A 12,440-nucleotide genomic window follows, 5' to 3' on the forward strand; every position below is an offset into this window, starting at 1 on the left:
CCTCTCCAAGGGTTTGGGGAGGTGCGCGCGCACCTCTCCAAACGGGCAGTGCCACTCTCCATTTGGAGAGGTGCACGTGCACCACTGCCCGTTCAAAGAGGTGCGTGCGCACCGGGCGGCTGGGAGCCGCAGGAGACGGCTCAAAGAGCCGCATGCGGCTCCGGAGCCGCGGGTTGCCGACCCGTGGGCTAGACTATATATTGCGGCTAGTTAAAGCCATTTGTTCAGTTCAGATTCTGCAAGCAATAAACCATGAGTTTTCCTGAGCTCACTTGCCTCGTCTTCATTCCTGCGCCAAAGAACCCGCTACACAACACTGGTGATGAAGGTGGGATCCTGTTTCCCTGAAAAAGAGCTGAAGTCTACGAGGGGAAGGCAGCGCACGCCAGAGGGAAAAGGCATTTCACCCCCTTCAAGGTTGGCTAGCAAGGTACGCTAGCGACCTCGTGCTCAGTGGACTCATTCCCTGAGCCTGGGAAGCAGGATTGGAAGAAACTGCAGGAACCAGCTAAGACAGAATGCCGAAGGTTGGGAGAATTTGAGAATTCGACGTGAAGCACCCAGAGGAATGGCCATCTTATTTGTCCCAGGTAGAAAACTACCTCTGGGCAAACCAGATTGCGGAAGAAGGACTGAAGGCCACAATGCTACTCTGCCTGTGCGGTCCAGCAACCTTTGATTTGGCCGAGCACCTCTTTGCTCTGACACCGATAGAAGTGGTCTCCTATGCAGAACTCAAAAAGGAGCTAACCAGACATTTCCAGCCCAAGATGTCTGAAATGGCTTGGCGGTTCAAGTTCAACCAGAGAGTGCAGCAACCCGGCGAATCAGCTTCAGAATTCATAGCAAGCCTGAGGCAAGCTGCACGTCTTTGCAAATTTTCAAACTTAGAAGAGCGACTACAAGACCGGCTTGTCTGCGGCCTACAGGACCGAACGCTTCAGCAGAGACTCTTTGCCAGACCAAACTTAACGTTTTCAGAAGCACAAGACGAAGTAATGGCCGCCGAAGCTGCCGGGGGTGCAGTTCAAACAGTACAGCCTGCCAAAATGACAAAGCATGAAGGAACACCAAACACACTGAAGAATCTTCCGAGGAAGAAGAGCCTGAAATCAACATACTCCAAAAGCAACTCAACATGAAACGCCACAACAGCCAGCAGCAAGAGAACACTTACAAGACAGTTCTCTTACCTAGATGTAAAGGGTGCGGTGGCAACCATTGTCACGCCAATTGCAGATTCCAATCAGCCATGTGCAGAGCTTGTGGCAGAACAGGCCACATTGCAGCAGTTTGCAGAGCCCGCCAGAGGGACCAGCCACCCAAACACCAGTCGGAAGAACCGGCTAGGAGAGGTACTGGGGCCCAGGGTCCAGTTAGTGTGGGGTTCTTCAGAAGCCATAGAAGCATGTGCTGTACCAGCGCCTGACGCCCCCTCAAACCTAAACTCAGATTCTTGGTAGAGCTACAAGGAATTCCATATAAGATGGAATTGGACTGTGGCTCTGCAGTCTCCATTATTTCTCAAGACACTTTTAACTTACGTGTGTAGGCGCAGTAACAATTGGGCCAAACTAAGGCCCTTAGACATAATCCTAACTGACTTTCAAAATGCTCAAGTTAAAGTTAAGGGAGAAGCCACTTTGACGGTAAAATTTAAGGGTTTTTTTGGGCACCTGGATGTCATAGTAGTAGGGGGCCAGAGAACGAGTTTCATTGGACTCGATTGGTTTGATGCCTTAGGTATTCAGATTACTGGTATAAACCGGACACAAACTGCAGACCTCGCGTCAGTATGCGAGGACTATGCAGATTTTTTTTTATTGAAAGAGTTTTTCAGTACATTTTATCTTTAACAAAACAAAACCCCTCCCAACCCCCCCTTCCCAACCCACCCCAACCCCCCTCCCTCCCCTTCCCCCCTCCCCGACTTCCCAGAGCTAAATACAAGGTATAAAAGTAAAAACAATCATAATCTACCATATGCTAACAACAATAAGTTATTAAGTCTATCGCACTTTAACTCTTGTAAAATGACTACAAGCAATATAAATATCACATCAATACTTATTCAAATGCTAAATGAAACTTTTTAGTCCCATATTTATTCTGGATGTAATCAATCCATTTTTTCCACTCCACAATATATCGCTGTTGCGAATGGTCTTTCAAATACGCCGAGATCTTTGCCATTTCCGCCAGGTTAGAAACTTTTAAAGTCCATTCTTCTATAGTCGGCAGTTCTTCCTTCTTCCAGTATTGCCCTACTAAAAGTCTTGCTGCCGTAATTAAGTTCAACATCAACTTAGTGTCCACAACAGTAGTATCAGTAATAATGCCCAGTAAAAACAATTGCGGACAAAACTTTATCCTTTTCTTAAATATCTTCTGCATATTCCACCAGATTTTAATCCAAAATGCTTTAACCTTTTTACAGGTCCACCATATATGAAAATACGTTGCATCTTCACCACCACACCTCCAACATTTAGGCTGGTAGTTCGGATACATACTTGCTAATTTTTTAGGATCTAAATGCCATCTATAAAACATTTTATAAAAGTTCTCTCTTAAGTTTTGAGCTTGCGTAAATTTTACATTTCTCACCCAAATCTTTTCCCAAGTATCCATTGTAATAACTTCTTGAAAATTCTGAGCCCACTTTATCATACAATCTTTAACAAGTTCTGTCTCTGAATCAATTTCTATCAGTGCAAGATATATCCGTTTGATATGTGCTTGACCCTGATTTCTAATTTGCTTTACCAAATTTTCATCAATCATTGAAAAACCAATTTTCTGATCTTCTTTCCACCTGGCCTGTAGTTGCCCATACTGAAACCAGGTTTGAACAATCTTTTCTCCTCGTAAGAGATTATACGGCTTCAAATGCCATACATTCCTTTCCAAACTTAAAATTTCCTTATATGTAGTCACATCATGTTTAAACCCAACATTTATATTTTCTATTGCGTGTTTTACCTGTTGCAGTACCCTCATTAATCTGTTAGCTAAAACCTTAGCAAATATCTTGTAGTCCGTATTCAAAAGTGATATTGGTCTATAGTTTCTTGCTTGAGTGACATCCTGATCTTCCTTCGGAATCAAAGAAATAAAAGCAGTTTTCCAAGACTGAGGCACCCCTCCTCCCATTTGAATTGTCTGAAACAATTCCCTTAATGTCTTTATCATCTCAAACTGTAAATTTTTATAATACACAGCAGTCAGCCCATCCGTCCCTGGCGCTTTGCCCACTTTCAATTGTTTAATTGCTAAAAGAATTTCTTCCTCAGTTATCAGTTATCAATTGATTCATCTCTTCCTTTTGTTCTTGTGTAAGAACCGGAATACTAGCATTCCTCAAATATACATCAATATCTGCTTCGTTAATCTTATCTCTAGCATATAATTTAGAATAAAAATCAACAAAAGTTTCCTTAATAAGGTTCTGTTGATACACTACCTTACCCTTGTGTTCTATTTTATCTATATTAGAAGCCCTTTGCTTCTTCCTTAACAAATAAGCTAACCATCTACCTGGTTTATTGGTATTACAAAAAGTATTATGTCTAGCAAATCATAATTTAGTTGCCACCTGATCAGCCATCAACTTATCAAACTGTCCCCTTAATAAATTAATAACCTCTTTAATTTTCACATCCGATGGATTCAAAATTAGGGCCTTTTCTTTTTCCCTAATTTCATTCTCTAATTCTTTCCTCCTAAATTCCAAATTACGTATATATTTGTTATTCAAATATATTAACACACCTCTCATGTAAGCTTTACTAGCATCCCAAACCATTTCCATAGAAGTACCCTTATTCATATTGGTTTCAAAAAAAAACCTTCATCTGTTTTTTACATTCTTCCACATTTTCCTGATTTCTAAACAGGTTCTCATTTAGACGCCAGGAGCGCCTATCTCTATTATCCTTATCAATCTCTAGCCAGACTGGACTATGGTCAGAAATAGTTCTTGGACAGATCTTTATCTTCTTAATCCTAGAAAAGAAATCATTGGTAATTAATATAAAGTCAATCCTAGAAAAAGATTGATGTCTATCAGAAAAAAAGTATAATCCTTTTCTTGCAAATTCCTTTCTCTCCAAATATCTCACAGCTCCAAATCATCCTTCATCTCAAAAAAGGATTTAGGCAATTTAGCATGACTTGGAGTACTTCTAAAAGAACCACTCTTGTCCATTTGTACATCCAAGACACCATTCCAGTCTCCCATAAAAATAAAAGATTTATAATCCAACTGAGTAATCTTGCTGTGTAATAAACTATAAAAGTCTGCTTGTTGTTGATTAGGAGCATATAATCCAAACAGAAGCGTTTTTTTGCCTTCTATTAACAAATCTATTATAACGTATCTTCCTTGTTTATCTGCTTCAATTAACTCCGCTGTCAAAGTATTCTTAATATAAACAACCACTCCATTCTTCTTATTCATTGCAGAAGCAATAAATTGTGTACCCAGTCTTGAATTTAATAAGTACTTTTGGTCCGTGACTCTAATATGTGTTTCTTGTAAGCAAATAACATCAATCTTAAATTGTTTTAAATATTTAAAGATTTTCTTTCTCTTCTGTGGTGAATTTAAGCCATTAACATTCCAAGTTAAAAGCTTAGTCGCCATCCTTAGCGACCCGAAGCTTTTGGAGCGCTTCTTCCAGAATCCCCTTTACATTCTTAGGTCGCGCCCCTCCCACAGCTTTGCTATAGGTACGCTTTGGAGGTTCCATGACTTTCTGCTGGTCTTGTTCTTGCTCTCATCTCATTCGTCTCAAAGCAGCACGCGTCATCCTCTGGTCTCTAGCTTCTTCCGATGATACTGAAATTTGATCCACTCCTGTAGCTTTCTCATCTGTCTGCGTTGTTCCTTCAGCACCTTGAGGCTCTCCCTCGCCATTCTTCTTTGTAGATTCCAAAAGTGGTATGGGGGTTGCTTTTAAAACATTACTATAAAAATCACGTGCCTGCATCACTGTAGTAAGACGATGTCTCATGCCTTCATGCATCACCACCATACCCACTGGTATCTCCCATCTGAACTTAATATCACGTCGCCTGAGCTCTTGTGCTAAAAAAGCAAACTCCTTTCTTCTCCTTAAAATTCTTGGAGGGATCTCTTTTAAAACCAAGACTTCTTGCTCAGCAATTACAAATTTAGTGTTGTAGGAGGCTTGAATGACTTCATTTCTAATTGCTCTCTTTGTAAAATAAACCACCACATCTCTGGGTAGTTTCCTTTGTCTTGCAATCCACGAATTGACATGGAAAATTTTATCTATGTCTTCCACAATTCCATCTGCTGGCCGCCCCAGCACCCCTTCCAGAGCCTCAGAGACTATTTCCTTCAAATTTTCTTTAGGATTCTCTTTTAAGCCCCTGATCCTTACAGCAAACTCCATCTCGTGATACTGCACCAAGATCAAGTCACTGTCGATTTTATCCACCACATTCTCAGTCTCTGACATTTTTGCATCTAATCTGATATTATTTTGGCTGAGATCTTCCACTCTTTCATCCAAACGCTCGATACATATAGCCATGCCTTGACATGCAAGCAAAATGTCCGCCCTTATTTCTGTTAACTTCTCATCCAGCTTTTCATCCATAACCTCAGCTAGTTTTTCTGTTAACTTCTCATCCAGCTTTTCATCTATAATCTCAGCTAATTGCTGCGATTGCTTTTCCAAAGCTTCTTGCATCACATTCTGCAAATCTTTAACTGTCAGGGCTGGCGTAGGTGCAGGTGCAGGGGGCAATAAAGCTTGCAACGAAGACTGCTGCACCGGGGAAGCCCCCGCGCTTCTAAGGACTTTAGAAGATTTAGCCGCCATTTTCACCCACTATTGCCTGCTACGCACTTTCACTTTCAAAGTCTGCAAAGTCCATTGAGCTAAAGATCAAAAGTCCACTTTCACCTGAATCTCCTGTATCGCTCTGCCTGCATCCTCATTCTCCAGAGTTCTTTCCTGCTGGCAGGGATGGTTGCGAACGCCCTGTTCTGCTCCTAAAAGCCCGGAGCAGAAACGCCGCACAGCCCGGAGCAAACCCAGGCTTTGGGGGGGCTCAATCCTTCAGCCGCCAAAACTTTAAGTTCTGGCAGCCCCGGAGAGCTCTACCCCTACCTGGGTACTCGCCCCCTCCTCTTCTCCCGAGGAGGGGGCTTCCGAACCGCCGAAACAGCTGTTTTTGGCAATTCTACGAAGCCGCGGGGCTGACAGCCTGGAAATGGCTGTCTCCGGCGACGCCTTGCCACCCGGAAGTCCTGACTATGCAGATGTTTTTGATTCAGCCCTAGGAACATACACAGGCCTGCCTATCTCATTTAAGCTAGATCCCAACGTAGTTCCAATCAGGGTTAAGCCTCGTAGGGTCCCCTTTGCCTTAAAACATAAAATTGATTCAGAAATTGATAAGCTTGTAGAACAGGGCGTTTTACAGCCTGTTGATGGTGGGGAGTGGGAAACTCCTATAGTCACTCCACTTAAAGCCAATTCGCATTTGCGCTGACTATAAATGCGCTCTAAATAAAGCCCTCAAGCAACACGCTTACCTGGTCCCAGTGGTCAACCACATTTTAGCCTCCTTGCAAGGGGGTACTATTTTTGCTAAACTTGATTTAGCACAGGCCTATCAGCAATTGCCGGTTGATGAAGCCACAGCTGCGGCTCAGACGATCATGACTCACAGGGGGGCTTTCAAAGTTAAACGCTTACAGTTTGGAGTCAGTGTTGCACCTGGCATTTTCCAGGGGATCATGGAGCGTACATTTAAGGGTATTCAGGGTGTCTGCCCTTATTTTGATGTTCTTATTGCAGGGGAATCCCCAGAAGTGCTAGCCAGTAGGCTCAGGGCTGTTTTGCAGAGGCTTCGCAAAACAGGCCTCAAATTAAAAAAGAGCAAGTGTAGTATTGGGGTTCCTTCAACAGAATTCCTGGGTTTCCAAATTAATGCTAATGGCATTCACCCTGCCGATTCTAAAGTGAAGGCCATTAAAATGGCTCCTAGGCCCAAATCCAAAGGAGAGCTACAAGCATTCTTGGGCCTCCTAAATTTTTATCACACATTTCTACCTCATAAGGCTGCAATAGCAGAGCCCCTCCACAGGCTTCTAGATAAGAAAGCTCCATGGAAATGGCATAACTTACATGAAAAAAGTTTCCAGGACTTAAAAGCACTATTGTCAGAAAAGTCCACAAAGAGTCTAAACCAGTATGTCTTGCATGCGATGCATCTCCCTATAGGGTGGGGGCAGTTTTAAGTCACGTAGAAAAAAATGGAACACAGGTTCCTATAGCATTTTACTCAAGGACATTGCCCTCTGCTGAGCACAACTATGCTCAGATTGACAAAGAGGCCCTAGCCATCGTTGCTGGAATAAAAAAAATCCATGACTATTTATATGGTAGGGACTTCACGGTCTTTACAGTCCACAAACCTCTGTTGGGACTTTTCACAACAGACAAACAAACCCCCCACATACTTTCTCCAAGAATGCTGAGATGGTCTATTTTTCTATCTGTATACACTTTTAAATTGATTCACAAACCAGGCAAAGAAATGGGCCATGCTGATGGCCTCATCAGACTTCCACTGCCACCAATGGAACCAGATCCGGCTCCAGCTGCTAAAATACTGTCCATACAGGACCTACCTGAATTTCCCCTCCATGTGGGGGACATAGCTGCTGAAACTGCCACAGATAGAACATTTAGTAGAGTATTGTCATGGGTATACACAAGCTGGTTGGATAAAAGCCCAGGTTCGAATTTCAGAACTATTTTGTCAGAAGGCATGAGTTATCTGCCCACAAGGGGTGCATTTTATGGGCAAACAGAGTCATAATTCCCACTTCCCTAAGAGACAGGGTTTTACAGTCATTACATGAAGGCCATCCAGGCATTGTCAGAATGAAAGCTTTAGCTAGAAGCTACCTTTGGTGGCCTGGCCTTGATAAGGACATTGAGGCACAAGTCCATGGTTGTTATACATGCCAGCAATCGAGGCCTGAAGTGCCACAGGCTCCAGTTCACAGGTGGGAGGAAACGCACACTCCCTGGTCTAGGATTCACATAGACTACGCTGGGCCCTTTCAGGGACAGCTCTTCTTTATAGTAGTGGATAGCCACTCCAAATGGCTGGAAGTAATTCCAGTTCCTAACATAACTACTGCTAGGACCATCCAGGTGCTGAGAAAACTCTTTGCCACACATGGGCTGCCAGATGTCTTAGTTTCAGACAATGGGGCCCAATTCACTGCTGCTGAATTTCAGGCCTTCCTTAGAGCTAATCTCATCAGACATGCAACGTCTGCGCCTTTTCATCCGTCTTCTAATGGTCAAGCTGAACGCATGGTGAGGACAATGAAGGAATCACTCAAGTGCATTGTAGCAAGTGACTGGCATCACAGATTGGCAGATTTTCTACTCTGCCAGCATTCTATGCCCTGCACTGCTACAGGCAAAAGTCCTGCAGAACTACGTTGGGGGAGGCGTTTGATCACTAAACTGGACAGGTTGCATCCAGATACAGTGGCAGCAGAAGCCTCTCGACCAAAACCCCCAAGGGGGCTGCAAGTGGGCGATTGTGTATGGGCCAGAAACTATGGACATGGGAATCTGTGGGTTCCTGGTCAAATTACCAAAGCATCCGGGCCCCTGTCTTATGAAGTGGGTTGGAGGCAGGGCGAGTTGTCAGACGCCACATTGATCAACTCAGAAAACGGTTTCCAGAACAGCCACTAAGTGAGGACTGCATCATAAGTCCCTCCCAAGGTCCTCAAAATTGCTGCCAAGCCAGTCCTCACATGGACTCTCAGGGTTTTTCCTTCATAACTGAGGAGGAACCAGAGGGAGAAGTGGGGAGTCCAGGAATGTAACATGGATCCCCTGAAGGAGCAAGCCGACCGGACTTCAGCAACTGCTGTGCCTACTCTGCTGATCAGTCTGACTCTGGGGTGGGCCAACCTGGAGAGGCCAGCCAGAGAGCATCTAATCCCCTTGACTCAGGAGCACCAAGGGACACAGGTCTACCCAGCCCACTGGGTAAGCTGGTAGACCACAAAGTGACTGGAACTCCAAGACACTAGGGCACACAAGCCTCCTTCATATCTTGCTGATTACATTGTAAAATAAAGAGCTATAATATTGTTGTATTGCAACTTGCCACTGTATTACAGGAACTAGTGTTATGATGTTAACTGTCTGGCGTGCTGTCAATGAAGGCCTATTCATTCAGGTGCTATGATGTTAACTGTCTAGTGTGCTGTCAATGAAGCCTATTCATTCAGATGTTGTTTATTAACACTATAACCTATATGGGTTTTTCTCTATTACTATTATTTAATGTTGTTTTGATAAGGAGTCTTGATATTTGCATTAAGACTAACTTGTGTTATAATATTGTCTGATCTAAGAGGGGAGGGGTGTTATGTATTGGGCTCATTAGTAATACCACGTGGGTTGCTGGAGCAGCTAACGGCTCTCTAGCAACCCAGACTACAAGTCTCCAGTGCTGCAATTGGCTATCCCTAGGCCGCAATGGTTGCTTCAAACCTATTGGCTGCCGCCTAGGGGCTAGACTATATATTGCGGCTAGTTAAAGCCATTTGTTCAGTTCAGATTCTGCAAGCAATAAACCATGAGTTTTCCTGAGCTCACTTGCCTCATCTTCATTCCTGCGCCAAAGAACCCGCTACACAACACTTACCCTAATAGAGACATCAATTCAAAGACAATATGCCATACACCAAATTCTACAGAAAGGAAAAACAGGCTGCAGAGCAGCAGATACAGTTGTAAAAATATATGCTGTCATCAGTGGGGGGTTTTTTTGTAAGAAAAAAGATGCCGGAACTCAGGCCAGGACATTCCTTGATCGGCAACCTTTCACCCCCTCCAGAGCCGGACTGCCATGCTAAGGTGGATGGGATGGGTGGCATAGTCCTGGTCCCCCTCCGCCATTTCGGAGCTAGAGGGGAGTGATGGTGAACGGCTCTGCTGCCGCTGTGCACTGCTGGAGGGGCTTTCTTTAAGCTTCGCCCCGCAGATCACCTGCCAGGGTACAGCCGCCACCTCCTTGTCCTCCACCAACTCTCCTGTGGCTTGCGCCATGACCGGGGGGCACAAGCCTCCCCCACTGCCTCCCTCCGCCAGTCCTTTTGTCACCTGTCCCACGGAGAATGGCGAACACAGCAGCTTTGCACAGGGATGCAGAGCAGAGAACAGCACTTACTTGCTGCCCTGCATTGCCCCACATCTCCCTTCTCCCTTCTGGAAATGGCAGCCCCGTTTCCTGCTGCTTCTCCTTCCGGTGCAACTCCTCCCTCTTCCCGAAAGCATTTCTTTGCTTTCCAGCTCTGACGTGTTTCTCTTCTGCTGCAGGGAAACGGAGTTTGTGGGACTAAAAATTCCGTCAGACCTTCCAGCTCCTTGTGAGATCTTTTTTTTTCCCCACAAGAAGTTGGAAGGTCTGGCTGAACTTTTTTTAGTTCCATAAATTCCATTGAAAAAAGGTGTCGGAACACTGTTCTGTGCATTCTATGACAAAAAAAGCCCTGGCTGTCATTAATGCTCTAATTGCCTTCTTGGTGAATCAGGTTTACATACAGTATGAATGCATTCACAACATTCCAGATTGATTTAGAAAGAAAATAGTAAAAGGGATTGCAGGAAACAGATTCTGTACCACTTCCCTCTCACTAATGTTAATGGAGATATTTCTGGATAGTAGATGTTATGTACAGAGGGGATGTCACACACAGATAAGCCACTATCACCACCAGGTGGCAGGGTGCCTTGTCAGGATTGGCAGGGCATCCTCTGGCGGAAAATCCGGATATTGGGATTGGTGCAATGTATACCTGGCTAGGTATATAAAAGGGTAGTTGCCCTTGTTCTCCCAGTCTGTGCTGAATCAATAAAGTGTGCTATGTGAACCCTGTTGTCCTGAGTGGCCATGCGGTCCAGAACTCACGATCTAACAGTAGAGTCTTCCATTAATAAGAATACAGAATAACTAAGAGTCTTTTTCTTATAGAATTGTCCAGCAGAACAGCATTCCTCAATATTGACAGCTTTCAGATGTGAGGTCTCCAACTTTAGCTGGGGATTTCTGGGAACTGGGAGTCCATACATATAAAAGGTGCCAAACTAGAGGTGAGAAAGGTGAATATGCAGTAGAATACATAAATAGTACAGGATTTTCTATAGCTTTTTGAATTTATCAAATATGCCCCACAATTGCCCATTGACATTTGAGCCTAAATAGTTTATATATTTTAAATCTCTAGTTTTGTATCTGATTTGAAGTGATTACAAATGCTGGAGAAGTCTTATGGCCTCCTGATCAATTTCTAAATTGGCCACATTGCAATTATGGCAGCCTGAAAATGTAGATGGTTGTTTGGGAATTGCATATATTTTTGTATTGTATATCTTCTCTATAATCCTTCTTCATCATAATTGTTCATACTGCAACAGAGGTCCCCAACCTTTGGGGAACAAGGGGCTGGTTCTGTGGAGAGAGGTTTTTCCATGGACCGTAGGGTGCATGGTTTCGTGTGCTGCCTGCATCCTGCGGATGGGTCTTGGCTTGTTGTGCGGACCAGTTGCTGGCATGCCGCAGCCTGGTACTAATTCATGGACTTGGAATTGGAGACGCCTGTACTACAAAACAATTGCAATAGGAAATGCAATACATTTGATAGGAAATACCTCTGCAGGTGGGAAGGGTTGGTGAGAATATCCTGTAAAAAACTTCCTATACTGAAATAATAATAATAATAATAATAATAATAATAATAATAATAATAATAATAATAATAATAATAATAATAATAATAATAATAATAATTTTATTTGTATACCGCCCTTCTCCCGAAGGACTCAGGGCGGTGAACAGGGCAATACATGTTAAAAGACAAAAATACAAAAATTAAAAGAGATTAAACAAGGTGCCCAAGAACTATAACAATAGGTTAAAATACATTGAACAGTAATAAAACCCGACCCCATCCCATCAGGCCAGGCCAGCTTATTCGAACAAATAAGTCTTTAGATCGCACTGGAAGGAGCGAAGGTCGGGCGCCATCCGGAGCTCAACCGGAAGATGGTTCCATAAATCCGGGGCGCCCACAGAGAACGCCCTCCCCCTGGGGGCCACCAGTCGGCATTCTTTGACCGGTGGCACCCTCTCTGTGGGAGCGTACTGGGCGGAGGGAAGTTGATGCCGGCCGCAGGTGCTCCCTAAGGTATTAATACAATTAATACAATTGGCCTTTTTGCATTTTGAATATCATCCTTCAGGGTAAGATACGTGAGCAACTTAGGAGCAGAATCAAGCATGGATTTGTTGAATAAGCCACGATCACTAGATTCACATACTGTGCTAGACTATAAACCATGTACTATAAATAAAATGGG

Source organism: Vipera berus (genome assembly GCF_964194415.1).
Source record: "Vipera berus genome assembly, chromosome: 7".
In the NCBI taxonomy this organism is placed as follows: domain Eukaryota; kingdom Metazoa; phylum Chordata; class Lepidosauria; order Squamata; family Viperidae; genus Vipera; species Vipera berus.